Source organism: Balaenoptera borealis (genome assembly GCF_965194805.1).
Source record: "Balaenoptera borealis genome assembly, chromosome: 5".
NCBI classification, from domain to species: Eukaryota; Metazoa; Chordata; class Mammalia; order Artiodactyla; family Balaenopteridae; genus Balaenoptera; species Balaenoptera borealis.
The window spans coordinates 132,645,985-132,667,873 of record NC_138862.1 but is presented as its reverse complement, the minus strand read 5'-3'; the positions used below and the strand labels follow the sequence as shown (position 1 = coordinate 132,667,873).

The following is a 21,889-nucleotide window of genomic DNA, read 5'->3' as shown; positions in this document are numbered from 1 at the left end:
TAATATTTTTGAGTTTCATCCATACTGTAACATGTATCCTTACTTCATTCCTTTTTATTGTTGGAGGATATTCCATTGTATAGATACATCACATTTTATTTATCCATTCATCAATGGATGTTTGTATTCTTTCCACTTTTTGGCTATTCTGAATAATGCTGCTATAAACATTTGCATACAACTTTTTGCGTAGACATGTTTTCAATTCTCTTGGTATGTACCTAGGAGTAGAATTGCTGGGTCATATGGGAAGTCTATGTTAGTCTTTTGAGAACCTGCTAAACTGTTTTCCAAAGCTGCTACACCATTTTACATTCCCAACAGCCATGTGTGAAGTGGTATCTCATTGTGGTTTTGAGTTGCATTTCCCTGATGGCTAATAATGTCGAGCATCTTTTCATGTGCTTATTGGCCATTTGTGTATCTTCTTTGGAGAAATATCTATTCAGATTCTTTGCTCACTTTTTAACTGGGTTGTATTCTTATTATGGGATCTAAGAGTTTTGATATGCTTTTGAGTAACAACATGAAATGGAAAAATATGGGTATCTCTGAAAAATGATAATAATATACATATTGATTGAGGTGCTTCGAATCCCATAACATAAGAGCTGGAGGGCACCATAAAGATGCCCAAGGCAAAGCCCTCCAAGGAAACAAACTTTTGTAAAGATTAAATGATTTCCTGAGAAGCAACAGACAGGAGATTAAAGAATGGAGATTCAAACCCAAATGTTTATGCAGAATTTGCCACTCTAGCTGATGCATTTCATTGCTTGGAAATGCAAAATTATGCTCTGTGCTGCCAAGAATTCTTAGATCTTTGCTTGCCTCTTGTTCTTTAAAGATGAGTACACCGTTTATATTTATTGCTGTGGATCATGCCAGGTTTCTGTTTAGGGCAGGACTAAAGGATAATGAGTTAGAGCAGTGCCTCTCAGACTTGAGCATGCATCAGAATTGCCTGGAGAGCTTGTGAAAACACAATTGTGTCCAACATACATAATATGCAGTATTATGTAAATATGTATTTAAAATAATGAGACATGATGCACAAGTGCCAGTGACAAAGGTTGAATAATGTATAGCACTTATTACATGACTCCAAATAAACATTTATTGAGTGGAAATTGAAAAACATAGTTTAATGTGTAATCTTACAACCATGGTTCTGAAATGAGCATGTACCAGAATCACCTGGAGGGCTTATTAACACACATATTGCTCAGCCCCACCTCCCAAGTTGCAGATTTGGAGAGTGTGGAGGGACCCAATAATTTGCATTTCTAACAAGTTCCCAGGTGATGCTGATGCCTGTAGGTCCAGGGACCTCACTATGAGAACCACTGTACTAGAGGAAAGAAGACATTTCAGTGTTTGGTGCAGGGATACTGTGGGGGAGGGCAGAACCAAATTATAATACAATGCCATATACAAGTGAAAAATTTTCCAGATGTTCTTAATTTTAACCTTTTTCAGTGTATACTTTGAAATACATGACTTGCTTTTTCTTATGCTAGCTTAAAAGGGAGATTGTAACAAACATGCCAGTTCTTTTGATTTCCATAATCACAAATTGCAGAACTTTGTACCATCTAAACATTAGATATAATTACATATATAAAATATATATATGAAACATTATATATAATTATATATACATGAAAACATTTGACAAGGATATTTGGCTTCACTTGTTACATAGAATGTTTGTTCTAAAACAAGACAGCAAGAAGATATTGTTATGTTGCAGCTGGAAAGCTGATCAGCTTTCTCTGAAAGAGCTAAGTCATGGCCAGGGTGCTTAGAGTACTTAACACTGATCCTTGTATACCATAGGTTCTCTGTAAATAGAGAACCTATGTTGTTGAATGGATGAATGCTTTATCTACCATGGGTTTTACTTTGGCTCAGTCATGATAACTTTCAAGTTGAAGAACATGGCTGATAAATTTTAGCTATACTTTTCAGGCTTCCACATCAAGGTGAGAGGCATATGCATTTTATTGTCTTTCTGAATCCTTGTACATCTTTTTCTCATGGGAGTTCTGAACCAATATCTGAACTTAAACATTAGGCCTTAGGTGATCAAGTATATTTAGAAACAAATGCCACACATCTGACACAAATTATGCTACTCAATGATTCCCGATTTCTAAGAGAATTCTAAGATGAAGCATTTGGAAGTTATCAAATGAATCAGCCTAGATAGAGTATGTTTTAAGTCTTTAGCATACTTACTGTTTTGGTTGGATCTAGTTTAAGAAGTAAGGAAATTTTTGTGTATAACCTTAGTTAAGGTGTTAATCATAAAAAACAGTGGATCCAAGGTTGAATTATTTACATAAAACTTGGGAAAATCTCATGATGTAAGACACCAAGTCCATATTTCCAGAACCAGATGCAAATTATTTTCCTGTTTACCATTTTCTAAAATGGTAGAATGTATAAGTAACCAACTAGCTGATTGCCTACCGGAGCAAGCACAGTAGAAAAGTGTATGGGCTTTGGTGTCAGAGCTGTGTTTGTATTCTGACTTTGTTACTTACTTCCAAGCTGTTTCACTATAGCAGAATTTGAGTTGTGTTGCTCGGATCCCTATTCTGGACTGAAGAATTTATTTTCTCCTGCTGCTGCAAGTGCTATAGATTGCATCCAACTTGTTGTCATGGAGTATAAAATCCTGGCCCCCTCACCCCAACTTGGAACAACTCTTAAGGGTCATCACAGCTCTAGGGCTCCCCATGGGATCAGCTGAGGCCTCACTGAGACTGCATCCTCCCTCTGTCCAACCCTGCTTCCTTCCCTTCTTCTCTAGGTATTAATCATGAGGGTACGCTCTATAAATTTTCTGAACACAAATCTCTGTCTCAGTGTCTGCTTCCTAGAAACCCAATGTGCAACAGTGATCTTTTATAAGTTATTTAACTTATTTAACCTTAAATTTCCTGTAACAAAGCCTATCTCATTTAAACTTGTTATCTGAACTAAATTAAATAACGTTCTAGCACAATGTCAGATACGGGATAGACGCCCAATAATGTTAAATTCTTTTCTGTTTTCCTGGTATATTTCCTTCCTGTTTGTAGCTAAGTCAGTTTTTCCCCAGACTACTCACCTTATGCAACTACACATAACTGGCAGAATCTAAGATTTGAGATTCTGTGAAAACTTACAGTTGGTTTCCCCAACCTCAGGCAAAACAATTCCATTCTGGGACTAGTTATGAAGAAAAGGGGGTCTACAGGATATTATCACATAGCTAAGTACACCAGATTATGGCTCCCAGTGGCTGTTCCTGTGTTAGGTTTCCTCTGATTGCCAAGAAAATGAATAGTAAACATTTTTAAAGTTAATGGCCTCATGTTTGATTTAAATAGTCACCTTGAGAGAACATGACCTTGCTTTGGGAGCTAGGTTTTTTTTTTTTTTTTTAGATGTTACTCTTTTCTCCTCAAAAATACAACACACCAAGAACATATTAAGTGCTTCACTATGCAAACTACTGGATCATATGGTAGGTGAAGCCAATAGTGTTATATATATGGCATATATACAGCTCATTACAGCTGGAAAGTCTACAATCCACATGTTACAAAAAGGGTTTAACCCAGATGAGGGCTCTAGGAATGATTATGATTGTTCACTTTGATAAACATTTATTAAGAAAAATTCTGTGTTAGGTTCTGAAGATGTAGAGACGAGTAAGACATGGTTCTCTGCCTTAAAAAAACTCATCTTCTATTCCTTCAAGTTGCTGGCTATATAGGATTCTTTGTCAGTAGGAAGGGGAATGAGAAATAGAAGGTCATGTTTTTTTAAACCATAATAGAAATCTATGTAATAGTGACAGGGTAGCTAATATAAATTGCTCATTATCCCCCAATATCCATTCTATCCTTCCTTTTAATAACAAACCACTTCCCTACAATTTTAACTGGGCATATGTCCATCCAGATAGAGACTACATTTCCCAGCCCCCCTAGCTGTTAGATGTGACCACATGACTACATTCTGGCCAGTGAGGTATAAACAACCGTGATGTGTGTGGTCTCTGGGTCACACCTTAAAAAGGAAGCTCTTTGCCACCACTATCTCTGTCCTCCACACCGCTGGCTGGGAGATGACCCATCCACAAATGAGAGCTGTATATTGAGAATGTAGAGACAACTACCAGCCACTAATTCCGAATACTACATAAGAAACAGATTTCTGTCTTACTTAAGCCTCTATATTTTAGGTTCTTTTTAGCTTATGCCCTAATACATGTATTTTCTCATTTAATCCTTATAATTAGCATGTGAAGTATCTGTTGATATCCCCATTTAAAGATGAAGAAACTGATTCAGAGATTAATTTGCCCAAGCAAGTAGGAAAACTGCAAGTGAAGTCCAGATAATCTATATTCAAGTCTAATTCTTTTCTCCAAATGGATTCTTTTCAGGAGAAAAAAAAAAAAAAAAACCATTTTCTAGTCCAGAAAGTAAAAGGTCAAGGAGACATGACAAAAGTTCATAAAATCAAGTAAGGAGCGTTTGAATGGGTCTTGTTCATCAAATCTTGTCTATTAGAGCTGGGGGGCTTCTTTGAAGCCTGAAACCAGAAGAGTTAAAGTTAATAAAAAGAGGAACTGTTCCATTTTGCATAGAAAGTCAACTAAGACAAATCACTACCCCAAGAAAAGTGAAGACAAAGAATAAATTGGCTGAAGGTGAATTAGGCCATTCATTCACAATAGACTCAGATTAGGGAAGTTTTGTTGGTGTTTGGGTACATCCTTAACTTGTAGGTTTAAGTTTTAAAGAAGAGCTCTGCCTTCCCCACGAAGTTCCCCTTGGGGCCGCTCTCTGCCAGAAATCTTAGATGGACTGGCTGACATGGCGTGGCATTCCTTAAATTCTCATGCTGGTGCTAGCACAGCACACCAAGCTGTGAGCAGCTATGCTGCCAACAACTTCAACGAGGAAGAAGCAGACCATATGCTAAGATGTGAGCTCTGTAAACGTCCTTAACTTCATAGTGATGTGCTTAATAACCATATTTCAAAATTATGTCACAGTTTGGGTTTTGGAAGAACATCAGTTCATCCTGTATCCACAACCAGAAGACTGCAGATTGTCTTTGAGTTGGTTGCTCTTGAAAGTTTTCTTATGTGAGGACCGTCAGAATGAAAGTGACACAAGTTGTTCTTTATCTTTGAGAACGGCCGTGCTCCCCACATGGGGTCTCAAGTTGTCTGCCTCCTTTCCTTTTCTTCTAACAAGTGTGCTTTGGTGCAAGATACCCCACTCCCTCCCCACTCCAGCCCTGCCCTCCCTTTTCCTGTTACCCTGCTTCTTTCTATTTATGATAGAGGAAGGATGTCCCTCCTTTCAAACATCAAAGGCCAGACCCCTTGCCCTCCTTATTTTGCTGGGCTATTGCTCCATCAATTATCCCTCTTAATTGACTCCCCAGCCTTTCCATCTGGTGATCCCTGTCCTTTCTTCACACACACCCCCTTGTGGTGGGTTTGTAATGTGTTAACTTGGCTAAGCTGAACTGCATTTCCCAGAATTCTTCTCCCTGTATATTTTTAGTTATCTGGGCCAAAGTGAGATTCTTGTGGGAGATTGGGTGGGTGGAAGTGAAGTAGCAGCCATTTTGTAGCTTGCACACGTTGCCACTTATCGGTTGCCGTGGTTGCCGTGAGGCAGCAGCCTGGTCTGCAACTGCCCTACCTTCCCCTGGACCCTCCTTCCGTGCTCCCAGTTCTAGGCCAGGCCTAGGAATTTAGCCTGTATGAATTTAGCTCCATTAGGAAGGTTCCAACTTCTGAAGTTGTGAAGTTGGAACCACACCACCCCACTCAGAGGCAGCGAGAAACGACATGGGTCTCAGTCCATCCTTGTGGGGCTCCAGCTCATGTTTGTGGGTTCTGGACTGCTCTTGATCTCCTCCACTTTCCATCCATCTTCCCTTCTATTTACCCTGTGGACTTCATACTCCAGCTCCAGACGCAAAGACAGCCTCACAGAGACTGCTTGTCCAGCTCCCATAATTCCATAAGGTCAAATCCCCATAAAAAATCCCTGTGTGTGTGTGTTTGTGCACACACATCTCCTAGTGGTTGGCTGTTACTGATACACACTTCTTGACATTTTTACCTAACACCCTCAAATTATATACTGCCCACATTCTTCCTTTTTTATCTCAACATTCTCTAGAATGTAGTTTATAGTCAGTATCTTACTGCAACATATTCAAGTGTTTCTCAAAGTGACTGGTCAGAACGCTTGTTAAAAATGCAGATTCTGAGGGCCCCCACCTCCAGACTGATTGAACCAGAATATGCATTTTGAATAAGGTCTCCCCAGATTGTGATGCACAGTAAAGTTCAAGCACAGTAGAGTGCTTGACACCCTGTAAGCCGGACCATCTTCCCTCACCTTCTTCTGTACCTTCTATATTCCACTTGAAGCTGCTGTCTTGAATGGCATGGGTGACTTTCTTACTTGTCTATTCTCTGGCTTTGATCCTCAGGAACAGCTGACATTATTGAAAATCCTTTCTTTTTATTCTTTATGTCCTCATGGGTGTATGTCCCAATGGGTGTCCCCTAAAATTTTCTGATCTGCTCCAGTTATTAGGCACTTAGGACTCTAGCCTAACTCTCCTCCTAACTCCCACTCCTTTTTGTTTTCTTAGCTAGCATTTCCCAGTGTAATATCTCAATTCAACTAAGAAATGTATTGAACAATTACTATGTGCCCTGCACTGTGCTGGGCCCTGGGAATAATCCTTACACTTAAGGAGCTCACAGTCTAATGGTCTGAGAGATGATTACAATTAAATCATTAACTATAATTTAGGGTAATAAGTGTTTCCAGGGTGACTAGTGGGTGCTAAGTTAGATGTAAGAGGCCAGGGCAATATGCCTAGAGGAAGGCTTAAAGATTTGTCACTCCAGCCAGGTACAGAATTGAATGAGGATGTTCCAGCAAAGAAAAGAGTCTGTCCAAAAGGTAGGAGGTGTGAGGGATCAAGGTACATTCTGGGATCTGTAAATAATTTGTTGAGGGAATGGCTAACATGAAGCTGACCAGGTAAGTTAAGGGTGCTCTTGAAGAGCCTTAACCACCTTGTTAAGGGGTTGGTCTTTATTCTAAGATGACATTAGGGAGTTTTAAGCAGCATAGAAGAAGGGTGACAGATTTATGTTTTGGAAATACTCTCCCAGTAGTGGTGATAAAGGTGGCACTACCAGAGCCAGAGGAACCAGTTAGGAGGCCCTTGGAAAAACTCAGGGTAAGGAATGGTGAGCCCCTTGAGACAAGCCTGGTTAGGGTGGTGGAAGATGAAGAGAGATATCTGGGAGGTGGGATTGATAGAACTCAGTGGCTGATTTGATGTGGGGCGGCTGTGGTGGTGGTGGGGTGTTTGGGAGTGAAAGAGAAAGAGGAACCTAAGATATGGTGTAGATTTCTGGGTTGGGGACTCATGGAGGAAAAACAGGTTGGGGTGGGGGTGGCAGGATAGGGACAAGGAATGAAGAGTTTAGTTCTGGGTCTGCTCAAGTGATGTCCAGTAGACAGGTGAACACAGGGATAAGCAGGCCTGCTCAGGAGGGCTGGGCCTTGCTGACCATATTGACTCTGCTTTTTTTGGGTACCCCAAGCCACGCATGCTTGACTGAGATTTTATTGGACAAATGGCTACCCAACACAGTGAAACAACCTAACAACTGAAATAACTTATTTTTTTTCCAGAACCCACAGACTTTATTTATTTATTTATTTAACATGAACTAACTTATTAATCCTATCCTCCTATAAACTCTGTAACTCAATACCTCCTGCCCCATCCCTCTTCCCTGTTCTCCCAACAACACTGAAGGGGAAGTTGAGGGAGGCTGAATAATGCCCCTCAAAGATGTCCATGTCCTAATCCCAGGAAACTGTGAGTATGCCACCCACGTGGCCAAAGGGTCGTCGCAGATGTGGTTAAAGTAAGCATCTTGAGATGGGGAGACTATCCTGGATTATGTGGGTGGCCCAGTATAATCACAAGGGTCCTTATAAAGAAGACGGTGGGAAGAACAGAGTCAGAGGAGATGTGATGAGGGAAGCAGTGGTCAAGGTAATGCAGGGCCATTAGGCAAGGAATGCAAGTGGCCTCTTGAAGCTGGAAAAGACAAGGAACTGGATTTTCCCCCAGCTTCCAGAAGGAAGCAGATTTGCCTACACCTTGACTTCAGGCCAATGAGACTGAATTTGGACTTCTGACCCCCAGAACTGAAAGATAATAAATTTTGTTGTTTTATGTCACTAAATTTGTAGTAATCTGTTATATCAGCAATAGGAAACTAATACAGAAATGTATCAAGAATCAAAGCTGGAGGGACACCCAATGGCCTTAGATGTTGGCATGACTGAAACCTCAAACCTGCCTCATAAGGGCTGAGTTACATCACTCCGAAAGGCCCCAGCATCTAAGTTCATTATTTATTGGTTAGATACTAGTAACCCATACAAGATCTAAGCAATTACACTTTATTGTCATCTCTTTTGCTAAACCAGTGGCTACCAGACATTAGTGTGCATTAAAATCACCTGGAGGGTGATTTCTAGGCCCACCCTCACGGTAGGGTTCATGTAGGGTCCGAGAATTTGCATTTCTAACAAGCTCCTCGCTGATGCTATTTGTCTGGGGATCACAACTTCGAGAACTACTCTAATGTCTATACTAATCTCTTTTGCTCACTCTAAGAGGTGTTGTACAGATCTTCTCTCCCTTCTTTATTACATCGTTAATTCTCTTCTGTGTATCCTCAGAGTTTAGCAATGTGCCCGACTAAGTAGACATTTCATGAATGTCTGCTGATTCCCTGCCCTATCCTATTCCCTAAAAGTTAGGGACCAAGCTCCTTTCAGCAAAACATTCTATTGCACAAAGCATTCTTTAAGATACAAAATTGTTTACAACCCCAGCAAATTTCATTGAGATATGAGCAGTCAGACACTATTTACAATTAATTGTGCATGGTCTGCTCTCTGGCATTTTTATATGTCTGAAAAACTAAGCTAATTATCTTTTGGTTGTTGGCAACTTCTCAATAAGAGATCTGTCAAGTGTAATACTATCACGAGGCAGTTGGTGACATAAAGAAGAAAGAAATTATATTAGAAGAATAAACATTTTCTCCCCTGGGGGTAGGAAAGGGGGTAAGGAGAAGAAAACCACATTAGTAGTTTAAAATGCTCTTTTCTCATGAGAGCATTCAGGAACAACAATGTTGGTTTTTACCAGTTAACATTGAGTTCCTAGAGATGATGCAGTTCTGTCTCAATGCAGCCTTTCCCTGACAGCTCAAAGCTTGGCTTTGCCCCAGAACCATTTTCTAGCCTGATGTGACTCCCCAGTTGAGCTCTAAAGAGATGAGGATCTCAAAGCAGGTTTTTAATCTTTCATAATGTTTTTAGAATTGTTGTGTTAAAGTGTCTAGAAGCCCCTGTGTATTGGATTCTTCAAATAATATTCTTTCTAGTTAGTTGGGCTGAAAAATATAACCAGACATTAGACATATTAGAATGACATATTAGACATATTAGAATATGATATTCTATAAGGTTAGAAAGTATAATTACAATTTTCTTTTGTTACTCTAAGTTGGATGCAATCCATATTGATTTATCTTTTAGAATAAGGCAGCATGGTTATAAGGCACTCACTTTATAGTAAGACAGCTAGGGGAGAGAGGTTTAATCCTAGCATCTATTATACTTTTATTTAAATAGGACTGATATATTTTGGAGGCATTCAGTACTGGTACAGAGGTGGCAAATACATGACTGACCAGACTGCATCTACCTGACTTTGCCCCATTGAACCCAAATGCATCTTCAGAATCCTTCTCAACATGTTAGATGATACAGGTAGAAGCCTGGCTCTGGAGTCAAGACAGAACTGTGTTTGAATATATGCTACTGCAGTTACTAAAGACATGGCCTTGGACAAGGTACTAATCTCTAAGCACTAGTGTTAGTAAACAGTGGTAATGATTATAGCTATCTTACTAAAGTTCTAGTGAGCTGAAATGAGAGAATGTAACACATTCCTTAGCACAGGGCCTGGCACAAAGAGCTCCATAATATTAGCTATTCTTCCTCTTATTATTATTATCATTAGATAACAAGAATGGGCAAAGGGTGAAATTATTTGAGTGCCACCCTCCTCTATAGTGTTTAGATCATGTCCGGGCAGAGGCCTTATTTGTTAGGTTTCTAAGTTGCTTACCTAATTGGGCTCTATCCCTCTGGCACGACAACACAGCACAACTGAGTGAGCACACAGTCACCTACCCAACTGGGCTACGACCTTCTGATTCCAAGCCCAGCACTCCCTGCAGCCTCAACCTCCTCCAAACCACCCTGCTCAAATTATGGTGGTTCAGACAGGAGAAGCTGCTGTTACTGTCATTTTCCACATCCTCTCAACCCTTAGAGGGCCCAGCTGAGAACTGTCTCGTACCACTTATTCCTGCTCCCATCTCTCACTAGAGTTTAAAGATATTGAATGCAAGAGCTGCACTCCATTCAGCTTCCCAAGCATATCTTAAACTCATCCAATTCTCTCCACATACATGCTGCCACCCCTCTAATTCAACACACCATTAATCTCTTGCCTGGATTGCTGAAATAGCCTCCTACATTGGCTCTTTCCTTCCTCTTTTGCTTCCCTCCCAAGCAGTCTCCATCTTGGCCAGTTTGATATTTTAAAAATGCAGTCCTGAACATGATCCCTCCTTAAAATTTTTCAACACCTTCCCAGGCTCTTGTAATAAAATGCAAAATCAAGAGCCAAGTCTACGTGGGGCAGTATGAATTTGCCTCTGCCTATTTCTCCATCCCCATATCATACTCTTTTCCTCTTCTCTGTGTCACAGCTATACTGGCATATTTCAGATCCTCACATAAGCCAACCTCTTTCCTTTCTCAGGGCCTTTGCACATTCTGTTCCTTTTGCCTGGAATGCTATTCCCTTGGCTCTTAACCTGCTTGGCTGTGATTCCCCCTTTAGGTTTTGGTTCAACTGTTCCTTCTTCAGAGAAGTCTTCAGTCATTCCCACTCCCTAACATAAGTTATATCCTCACCTATTATTCTCTCCAGATTATTTGTATTTTTCTTCCATAGAGCTCAGCATATAACTCTACACTTGCTTGTTGCATATTTCTTTCCCCTTCTATACTGTGATGCTTGTGTGCTTAATCTCCTAGCTCAGGGAAAATCTTAAGCAGGTTCTGTTTAGCTTCACAAGTAAAAGAGCAGGACCTTTCCCTTTCTCATCATCGTACCACATGGTAGATTGTGAGGGGCCCACCTTCTTTTGGGGGAGGGTGCTTACCGTGTCCTGGTATTTTGCAGTGAGGTGCCTGTCCTCATGGACTAACTTGGGTAAAGAGTGAACTAAGTCCAGGGACAGGAAAGTGTTACTTGAGCTGGGGGTGTTGCTTGGAATATTTGTCAGAATAGGCTAAAATTTCTGTAATGAACTTCAACATTTTAGTGGCTTAACAAGAGAAATTAACTTCGGTTCACATAACACAGATATTTCTGGTCAGAGTGGGACCAGAAACCCAGGGACTCTTCCAAGAAGGGACTTGGGGACCCAGGCTCCTTCCATCTTTTGGCTCTCCCATTTCCTATGGCCTTGTAACCTGTCATTTATACCTGGCAGAACAGGAAAGAGGGAGCATGGGGATTGCATTGGAAGTATTTATGGACAAGATAGGAAATGGTGTATATCACCTCTTCCCACAGGCCATTGGTCAGAACGCCCTGCTTCATGATATGACTTCATCTTTTTGCAAGGGAGGCTGGGAAATAGAGCGTAACTGTGTGCGCAGGAAGAAGAGGCGGGCACGGAGTTTGGATGCCTGGGGAAAGGATAGTTGGTATAGACCCAGTGTGGGTGGTGGGTGCTCCCTATGTGTTGGGTAAATGCAGCCTGGTTGCCATCTGATTCCTTGGTGCCTACAAATTCTCCTCACTCTGGCCCTGGGCTGAGATACAGCTTGTGCTCATCCACAGCCCTTTCAGGTCTGGAGCACTCCTTCCTTTCCCCACTGGCCTCTGTGGCAATTCCCTTGCCCTCCATCTCTCTTCCCCCTTTCAGCTCAGATGAATCTTTGCCATCTAGTGAGGTGTCTGTGTGGGTGTGGTCCGTTCATGCTAACATACTGTTTATGCTTAATGTCATTTCTGTTCTCCTAAAGTATAGGAAGTCTCCTTTTTTTCTCTGCTTTCTGCTTATTCCATCTCTCCCCTGAGGCAATGAGCATAGCCTAGCTACTTGATTGGGAGCAGGGAAAGAAAAAGTGAACTATTGGGAGAAATAACATTAGTTCATATTTCAAAAATATTGTCCATGACAAGTTTAAGCTCAATGAAGATAGAGACCTTATCTGTATATTCACCAGAATATCTCCAGAATCTAGCAAATGGACTCAGTAAATATTTAGTGAACAAATAAATGCGTGAATAAGCACACGAGTATTGTAAGAAACACCATTCCTCACAGGTATTCTCTTGCAACCTGATTCTTTCACGCCTTCTCAGGCTTTCCTTCTCAGGGGTGTGAGCAGTGCTCTGACGGCCCTGACGGTGCTCTGCACTCTGCAGGTTTGACATATTGTCGTATACTTTTACACGTATCCCCATAGACACTTGAAGAGAATAATAATCCACGAAAACAGGACAGGGGACAATAATAAAAGAAGAATAAAAAACACCCAGTGCCTGGCACATAGGAGCCCTATAGATATTTACTGAATGAGAGAAAAGAAGAAATGCCAAGTTTTCCCCATTCAGGGACTGAAACAGGCAATTCATGGACATGCATTGAATTCCAAAATTCTTTCGTTGAAAGTTTATTAAAGAGAGCTATGCTGTAGCCTGGTCACAATGTCACTCTTGTCCTTCAGCAATAGACTAGGTTTGTTTTTCTAGCTGGTGTCTCCGACTCTCAAGGCCTCTGTGAGTGCTGGGGGAGAGTTAATGCTCATGAGAGGCAGGATCAGGAGGCTCTGAGGTGGTTCCCATGCAACATTGAGAAGGAAAGTGATGTGGCTTCATTTGGATTCTAAATCACTGCTTTATTTGCTAATATTTTTCGTGGGTGCAGAATTCAATGAAAAGCTTTTTTAAAACCTCTCCTCAATCTTTGGTGGCCAACACCTCAGGTTAGTAATCGTGACTCTCATATCAAACCCCTTCTTTCTGGTCTATGTCTATTTCACAGGCTGAAAGACAAAAATACCATACCCAACCTCTCTTGAAGCCAAAGGAGGCATTTGACACAATTCTGGACAGGGAGACGTAAGTTACTTTTTTCTACCGTGAATGGACAAGATGGCAGTAGGTGTAGCTGCCATCTTGTGACCATGAGGGAGAGGTCAAGAGAACCACAGAGACGTTGGCCCTGACACTGTTGAGCCACTGAACCAATGCTAGCAGACACCTATCTTCAGACTTCTCTTATGTGAGGGGAAAAATAAAACCCCTCTTTGTTTAAGGCACAGAAATGACAGATTCACTTTCAGCCCAAAGTATCCCTTACTGACAGCGCTCCTTTCTTTTATTTTCCTTTTTTTCCAGATAAAAGTAAACAAAGCAGCTATATTGAATAAATATAAAAACCTTTCCACAAAATATTAAAATAAGATTTTAAAATATGAAATTGCACAATAGGTGAAACAATTTTGAAAAAGAACAAAGTTGGAGAACTCACACTGCCTGACTTTAAGACTTATTCTAAAACTAAGTTTTTATCAAGTCTTTATAAATCAAGACAGTGTGTTATTGGCAAAATGGACCAATGGAACATGACACATAGTCCAGAAAAGATCGAATTGTAAAATATTCATCACTGTGGAGCATTTCCATACAGAGGAAAAATCCAACAACCTAAGTTACCTCTTCTGCCTAGAGCTTCAAGTCAGCTCAATTCCCAGTGACTAAGCCTGAGATAAATTGTGATTGTAATGAATATGATTAAAAGTAAATTCTTTTTTTTACTTCCAAAGTTTTCTTTTTTTATAGTAAAGAAACTTTGTTACCTTAATAACTTGTCATCATTTACCTGAAAAATAATAGCAGGAAATACAAGGAAGTAGCAGAAAAATACAGAAGTGGAAGACTTTTTCTAGTCCATCTTCACGACTATTTAAATCTTGAAGAGTAGTCAGAGAAATCCAAATGTAAATATGTGATATAAGCCCTATTTTCAAAAAGCTCACTTTTGTTTGTAGTACCTTTTTTTTTTTAGGGGGGGAGAATGGTCTTTTATTTATTTTATTTTATTTTATTTTTTAAATATCTTTATTGGAGTATAATTGCTTTACAATGTTGTGTTAGTTTCTACTGTACAACAAAGTGAAGCAGCTATACATACATACACATATCTCCTCCCTCTTGCATCTCCCTCCCACCCTCCCTATCCCACCCCTCTAGGTGGTCACAAAACACTGAGCTGATCTCCCTGTGCTATGTGACTGCTTCCCACTAGCTATCTATTTTACATTTGGTAGTGTATATAAGTCAGTGCCACTCTTTCACTTCGTCCCAGCTTTCCCTTCCCACTCCCCATGTTCTCAAGTCCATTCTCTACATCTGCGTCTTTATTCCTGTCCTGCCCCTAGGTTCTTCAGAACTTTTTTTTTTAATTCCATATATATGTGTTAGCATATGGTATTTGTTTTTCTCTTTCAGACTTACTTCACTGTGTGTGACAGATTCTCGGTCCATCCACCTCTCACTACAAATAACGCATTTTCGTTCCTTTTTCTGGCTGAGTAATATTCCATTGTATATATGTGCCACACCTTTATCAATTCATCTGTCAATGGACACTTAGGTTGCTTCCATGTCTTGACTACTGTAAATACAGCTGCAGTGAACATTGTGGTACATGACTCTTTTTGAATTATGGTTTTCTCAGAGTATATGCCCAGTAGGGGGATTGATGGGTCAAATGGTAGTTCTACTTTTAGTTTTTTAAGGAACCGCCATACTATTCTCCATAGTGGCTGTATCAATTTACATCCCACCAACAGTGCAAGAGGGTTCCCTTTCCTCTACACCCTCTCCAGGATTTATTGTTTGTAGATTTTTTGATGATGGCCATTCTGACCGGTGTGAGGTGATACCTTATTGTAGCTTTCATTTGCATTTCTATAATGGTTAGTGATGTCGAGCATCCTTTCATGTGTTTCTTGGCAATCTGTATATCTTCTTTGGAGAAATGTCTGTTTAGGTCTTCTGCCCATTTTTGGATTGGGTTTTTTGTTTTTTTTGATATTGAGCTGCATGAGCTGCTTGTATATTTTGGAGATTAATCCTTTGTCAGTTGCTTCATTTGCAAATATTTTCTCCCATTCTGAGGGTTGTCTTTTCGTTTTGTTTATGGTTTCCTTTACTGTGCAAAAGCTTTTAAGTTTCATTAGGTCCCATTTGTTAATTTTTGGGTTTTTTTCCATTTCTCTAGGAGGTGGGTCAAAAAGGATCTTGCTGTGATTTATGTCATAGAGTGTTCTGTCTATGTTTTCCTCTAAGAGTTTTATAGTGTCTGGCCTTACATTTAGGTCTTTAATCCATTTTGAGTTTATTTTTGTTCATGGTGTAAGGGAGTGTTCTAATTTCATTCTTTTACATGTAGGTATCCAGTTTTCCCAGCACCACTTATTGAAGAGGCTGTCTTTTCTCCATTATGTAGTCTTGCCTCTTTTATCAAAGACAAGGTGACCATATGTGGTCATATGCATGGGTGTATCTCTGGGCTTTCTATCCTGTCCCATTGATCTATATTTCTGTTTTTGTGCCAGTACCATACCATCTCGATTACTGTAGCTTTGTAGTAGAGGCTGAAGTCAGGGAGCCTGATTTCTCCAGTTCCATTTTTCTTTCTCAAGATTGCTTTGGCTATTCGGGGTCTTTTGTGTTTCCATACAAATTGTGAATTTTTTTGTCCTAGTTCTGTGAAAAATGCCTTAGTTTGATAGGGAATGCACTGAAGCTGTAGATTGCTTTGGGTAGTATAGTCATTTCACAATGTTGATTCTTCCAATCCAAGAACACGGAATATCTCTCCATCTGTTTGTATCATCTTTAATTTCTTTCATCAGTGTCTTATAGTTTTCTGCCTACAGGTCTTTTGTCTCCTTAGGTAGCTTTATTCCTAGGTATTTTATTCATTTTGCTGCAATGGTAACTAGGTGTTTCCTTAATTTCTCTTTCAGATTTTTCATCATTAGTGTATAGGAATGCAAGAGATTTCTGTGCATTAATTTTGTATCCTGCTACTTTACCAAATTCATTGATTAGCTCTAGTAGTTTTCTGGTAGCATCTTTAGGATTCTCTATGTATAGTATCATGTCATCTGCAAACAGTGACAGCTTTACTTCTTTTCTGATTTGGATTCCTTCTATTTCTTTTTCTTCTCCGATTGCTGTGGCTAAAACTTCCAAAACTATCTTGAATAATAGTGGTGAGAGTGGGCAACCTTGTCTTGTTCCTGATCTTAGTGGAAATGGTTTCAGTTTTTCACTTTTGAGGACGATGTTGGCTGTGAGTTTGTCATATATGGCCTTTATTATGTTGAGGAAAGTTCCCTCTATGCCTACTTTCTGGAGGGTTTTTATCATAAATGTGTGTTGAATTTTGTCAAAAGCTTTTTCTGCATCTATTGAGATGATCATATGGTTTTTATCCTTCAGTTTTTTAATATGGTTTATCACAATGATTGATTTGCATATATTGAAGAATCCTTGCATTCCTAGGATAAACCCCACTTGATCATGGTGTATGATACTTTTAATGTGCTGTTGGAGTCTGTTTCCTAGTATTATTTTTTTAAATATCTTTATTTGAGTATAATTGCTTTACAATGGTGTGTTAGTTTCTGCTGTATAACAAAGTGACTCAGCTATATGTATACATATATCCCCATATCTCCTCCCTCTTGTGTCTCCCTCACACCCTCCCTATCCCAGCCCTCTAGTTGGACACAAAGCACCAAGCTGATCTCCCTGTGCTATGCGGCTGCTTCTCAATGGCTATCTTATTTTGCATTTGGTAGTGTATATATGTCCATGCCACTGTCTCACTTCGTCCCATGCTTGCTAGTATTTGTTGAGGAATTTTGCATCTATGTTCATCAGTGATATTGGCCTGTAGTTTTCTTTCTTTGTGACATCTGTGTCTGGTTTTGATATCAGGGTGATGGTGGCCTCGTAGAATGAGTTTGGGACTGTTCCTCATTCTGCTATATTTTGGAAGTGTTTGAGAAGGATAAGTGTTAGCTTTTCTCTAAATGTTTGATAGAATTCGCCTGTGAAGCCATCTGGTCCTGGACTTTTGTTTATTGCAAGATTTTTAATTACAGTTTCAATTTCAGTGCTTGTGATTGGTCTGTTTATATTTTCTATTTCTTCCTGGCTCAGTCTCGGAAGGTTGTGCATTTCTAAGAATTTGTCCGTTTCTTCCAGGTTGTCCATTTTATTGGCATATAGTTGATCCTCTCATGATCCTTTGTATTTCTGCAGTGTCAGTTGTTACTTCTCCTTTTTCATTTCTAATCTATTGATTTGAGTCTTCTCCCTTTTTGTCTTGATGAGTCTGGCTAATGGTTTGTCAATACTGTTTATCTTCTCAAAGAACCAGCTTTTAGTTTTATTGATCTTAGCTATTGTGTCATTTATTTCTTTGTCATTTATTTCTGATCTGATCTTTATGATTTCTTTCCTTCTGTTAACTTTGGGGTTTTTTTGTGCTTCTTTCTCTAATTGCTTTAGGTGTAAGGTTTATTTGAGATTTTTCATGTTTCTTGAGGTAGGATTGTATTGCTATAAACTTCCCTCTTTGAACTGCTTTTGTTGCATCCCATAGGTTTTGGGTCATCGTGTTTTCATTGTCATTTGTTTCTAGGTATTTTTTGATTTCCTCTTTGATTTCTTCAGTGGTCTCTTGGTTATTTAGTAGTGTATTGTTTAGCCTGCATGTGTTTGTATCTTTTATAGTTTTTTCCCTGTAATCAATATCTAGTCTCATAGCATTGTGGTCAGAAAAGATACTTGATACAATTTCAGTTTTCTTAAATTTAACAAGGCTTGATATGATCTATCCTGGAGAATGCTCCATAAGCACTTAAGAAGAAAGTGTATTCTGTTGTTTTTGGATGGAATGTCCTATAAATATCAATTAAGCCCATCTTGTTTAATATGTCATTTAAAGCTCGTGTTTCCTTATTTATTTTCATTTTGCATGATCTTTCCATTGGTGAAAGTGGGGTGTTAAAGTCCCCTAGTATGATTTTGTTACTGTCGATTTCCCCTTTGATGGCTGTTAGTATTTGCCTTATGTATTGAGGTGCTCCTATGTTGGGTGCATAAATATTTGCAATTGTTATATCTTCTTCTTGGATTGATTCCTTGATCATTATGTAGTGTCCTTCTTTGTCTCTTGTTATAGTTTTTATTTTAAAGTCTATTTTGTCTGATATGAGAATTGTGACTCCAGCTCTCTTTCTTTTTTCTTTTTTTTTTTTAGTTAGGTAAGTTGTAATTTTTTATTGGAAAACAAATATACAACTTGGAGTGGATTTGAGGCAAATTGTGCCATAAGCAGATTTTCTTTAAGTGGCTAAAACAACAAGCAAGTAACAATAAAAGAAATTGCTTCTGGTACAGGACCCGCAGTACAAAAAGATAGTGTATGAGTACCTGGATAAAACACCCATTTTGCAATAGTGCCACTTTTAAGTATATATTGTTGACTGTCCATAGCCCACACAGAGTTACAACTCCACACTTCAAACACCACATGCTGACAGTTCCTAAAGAAAACAACTTAAAAAGAAAGCATAACCCACATGTTCCCTCATTTGATCAACTCCTTCTAAGTTTAGAAGTGCAGAAGGGCTTAGATATATCCAGAGTAAGCCACATGCAGCATGGTACTTGATCAATTTTTCTAAAATAAGGTTTCAGGACAATGACAGTAAGATAAGAGAAGAAAACATGGAGGAATGAAGTCCTAATACATGCATATTTATTTTTTGAAAGTAGGGTGAAACCTTTTACAGATAAGTTACAAACAAAGAAAAGGCAAATAAACAATTTTGTACAAGAAATTTAACACACTCTGTACAATGTCTTCACTTTGTTGTCATCATTTGTACAAACTCTTCATAGTTTACTTGACCATCACCATCAATATCTGCTTCCCTGATCATTTCATCAATCTCTTCATCTGTTAACTTCTCTCCAAGGTTTGTCATCACATGGCAGAGCTCTGCTGCACTAATATAGACATTACCATCCTTATCAGACACACAGAATGCTTCCCTAATTTCTTCTTAACTGTCTGTGTCTTTCATTTTTCTTGCCATCATTGTCAGAAATTCCGGGAAGTCAATTGTGCCATTATCATCAGCATCCACTTCATTAAGCATGTCCTGTAACTCTGCTTCTGTGAGATTCTACCCATGAGACCTCATTACAGTTCCCAATTCCTTTGTTGCTATAGTTCCATAACCATCCTTGTCAAATAGTGAAAAAGCTTCTTTGAATTCTGCAATCTGCTCTTCAGTCAGTCAGCCATGCTGCAAGGGCTACCAGTCTCCGGGACGCGACTACACAAACACTCAGCTCACTCGCTCCACTTGGACTCCAGCTTTCTTTTGATTTCCATTTGCATGGAATATCTATTTCCATCCCCTAACTTTCAGTCTGTTATGGGTCTCTAGGTCTGAAGTGGGTCTCTTGTACACAGCATATATATGGGTCTTGTTTTTATATCCATTCAGCAAGTCTATGTCTTTTGGTTGGAGCATTTAATCCATTTACATTTAAGATAATTATCAATATGTAGGTCCCATTACCATTTTCTTAATTGTTTTGGGTTTGTTATTGTAGGTCTTTTCCTTCTCTTGTGTTTCCTGCCTAGAGAATTTCCTTTAGCATTTGTTGTAAAGCTGGTTTGGTGGTGCTGAATTCTCTTACTTTTTGCTTGTCTATAAGGGTTTTAATTTCTCTGTTGAATCTGAATGAGATCGTTGCTGGGTAGAGTAATCTTGGTTGTAGGTTTTTCTCCTTCATCACTTTAAGTATATCCTGCCACTCCCTTCTGGCTTGCAGCATTTCTGCTGAAAGATCAGCTGTTAATCTTATGGGGATTCCCTTGTGTGTTATTTGTTGTTTTTCCCTTGCTGCTTTTAATATGTTTTCTTTATATTTAGTTTTTGATAGTTTGATTAATATGTGTCTTGGCGTGTTTCTCCTTGGATTTATCCTGTATGGGACTCTCTGCGCTTCCTGGACTTGATTGACTATTTCCTTTCCCATATTAAGGAAGTTTTCAATTATAATCTCTTCAGATATTTTCTCAGTCCCTTTCTTTTTCTCTTCTTGTGGGACCCCTATAATTCAAATGTTGGTGCATTTAATGTCCCAGAGGTCTCTGAGACTGTCCTCAATTCTTTTCATTCTTTTTTCTTTATTCTGCTCTGCGGTAGTTATTTCCACTATTTTATCTTCCAGGTGAGTTATCCGTTCTTCTGCCTCAGTTATTCTGCTATTGATTCCTTCTAGAGAATTTTAAATTTCATTTATTGTGTTGTTCATCGTTTGTTTGCTCTTTAGTTCTTCTAGGTCCTTGTTAAACATTGCCTGTATTTTCTCCATTGTATTTCCAATATTTTGGATCATTTTTACTATCATTCCTCTGAATTCTTTTTCAGGTAGACTGCCTATTTCCTCTTCATTTGTTTGATCTGGTGGGTTTTTACTTTGCTCCTTCATCTGCTGTGTATTTCTCTGTCTTCTCATTTTGCTTAACTTACTGTGTTTGGGGTCTCCTTTTCACAGGCTGCAGGTTCATTGTTCCTGTTGTTTTTGGTGTCTGCCTCCAGTGGGTAAGGTTGGTTCAGTGGGTTGTTTAGGCTTCCTGGTGGAGGAGACTGGTGCCTGTGTTCTGGTGGGTGTGGCTTGATATTGTCTTTCTGGTGGGCAGGACCATGTCCGGTGGTGTGATTTGGGGTCTCTGTGAACTTATTATGATTTTAAGCAGCCTCTCTGCTAATGGGTGGGGTTGTGTTCCTGTCTTGCTAGTTGTTTGGCATAGGGTGTCCAACACTGGAGCTTGCTGGTCATTGAGTGGAGCTGGGTCTTAGCGTTGAGACAGAGATCTCTGGGAGAGCTCTTGCCGACTGATATGTGGGACCAGGAGGTCTCTGGTGGTCCAACGTCCTGATCTTGGCTCTCCCATCTCAGAGGCTCAGGCCTGACACCTGACTGGAGCAACAAGACCCTTCAGCCACACAGTTGATTTTGGAGGCTGAGAAATACCTCTGCAAGTGGAGGTCCAGGAAAGCTGGTGGTGTAGTTCCAGTCCAAGACCCAAGTCTGAAGGCCTGGAGAAACATGCCGCAAGCACTTCCAGGGCAAAGAGGCGGGTCTGTAGTACCTTTTGTTTTCCTTTGTGCTCTGTCTAGTTTCATTTGCTCATAGGTTGCTGTGGGCAGAGGCCTTGCACTGATGCTTCAGACCAGAATTCCTAGTGAGAAATGGTTCTTCCCCAAGCTTTTTAAAATTTAATTTTAAATTTACATTCGGTATGATTCTCTCTTTTTGGTGTACAGTTGTGTGAGTTTTAAAATTTTTTAATATATCCTTTGTTACAGATGTTTTTAGTTGAAATATAGTTGACATATAATATTGTGTAGTTTCAGGTGTACAGCAAAGTGATTCAGTTATATATATATATATATATATATATATATATATATATATATATATTACATTATTTTCCATTATTGCATATTAGAAGATATCAAATATTTTTTCTTGTGTTATA

General features: G+C 39.4%; 1 pseudogene across 1 annotated transcript; it reads right to left on the bottom strand.

The window, feature by feature from the left end:
• Positions 1–19,083: 19,083 nt before the first annotated feature.
• LOC309629098 (neo-calmodulin-like) lies at positions 19,084–20,023 on the bottom strand (annotated as a pseudogene). Its single transcript has one exon. The product of its transcript is annotated as a neo-calmodulin-like (transcript).
• Between the last annotated feature and the right edge of the window lie 1,866 nt (positions 20,024–21,889).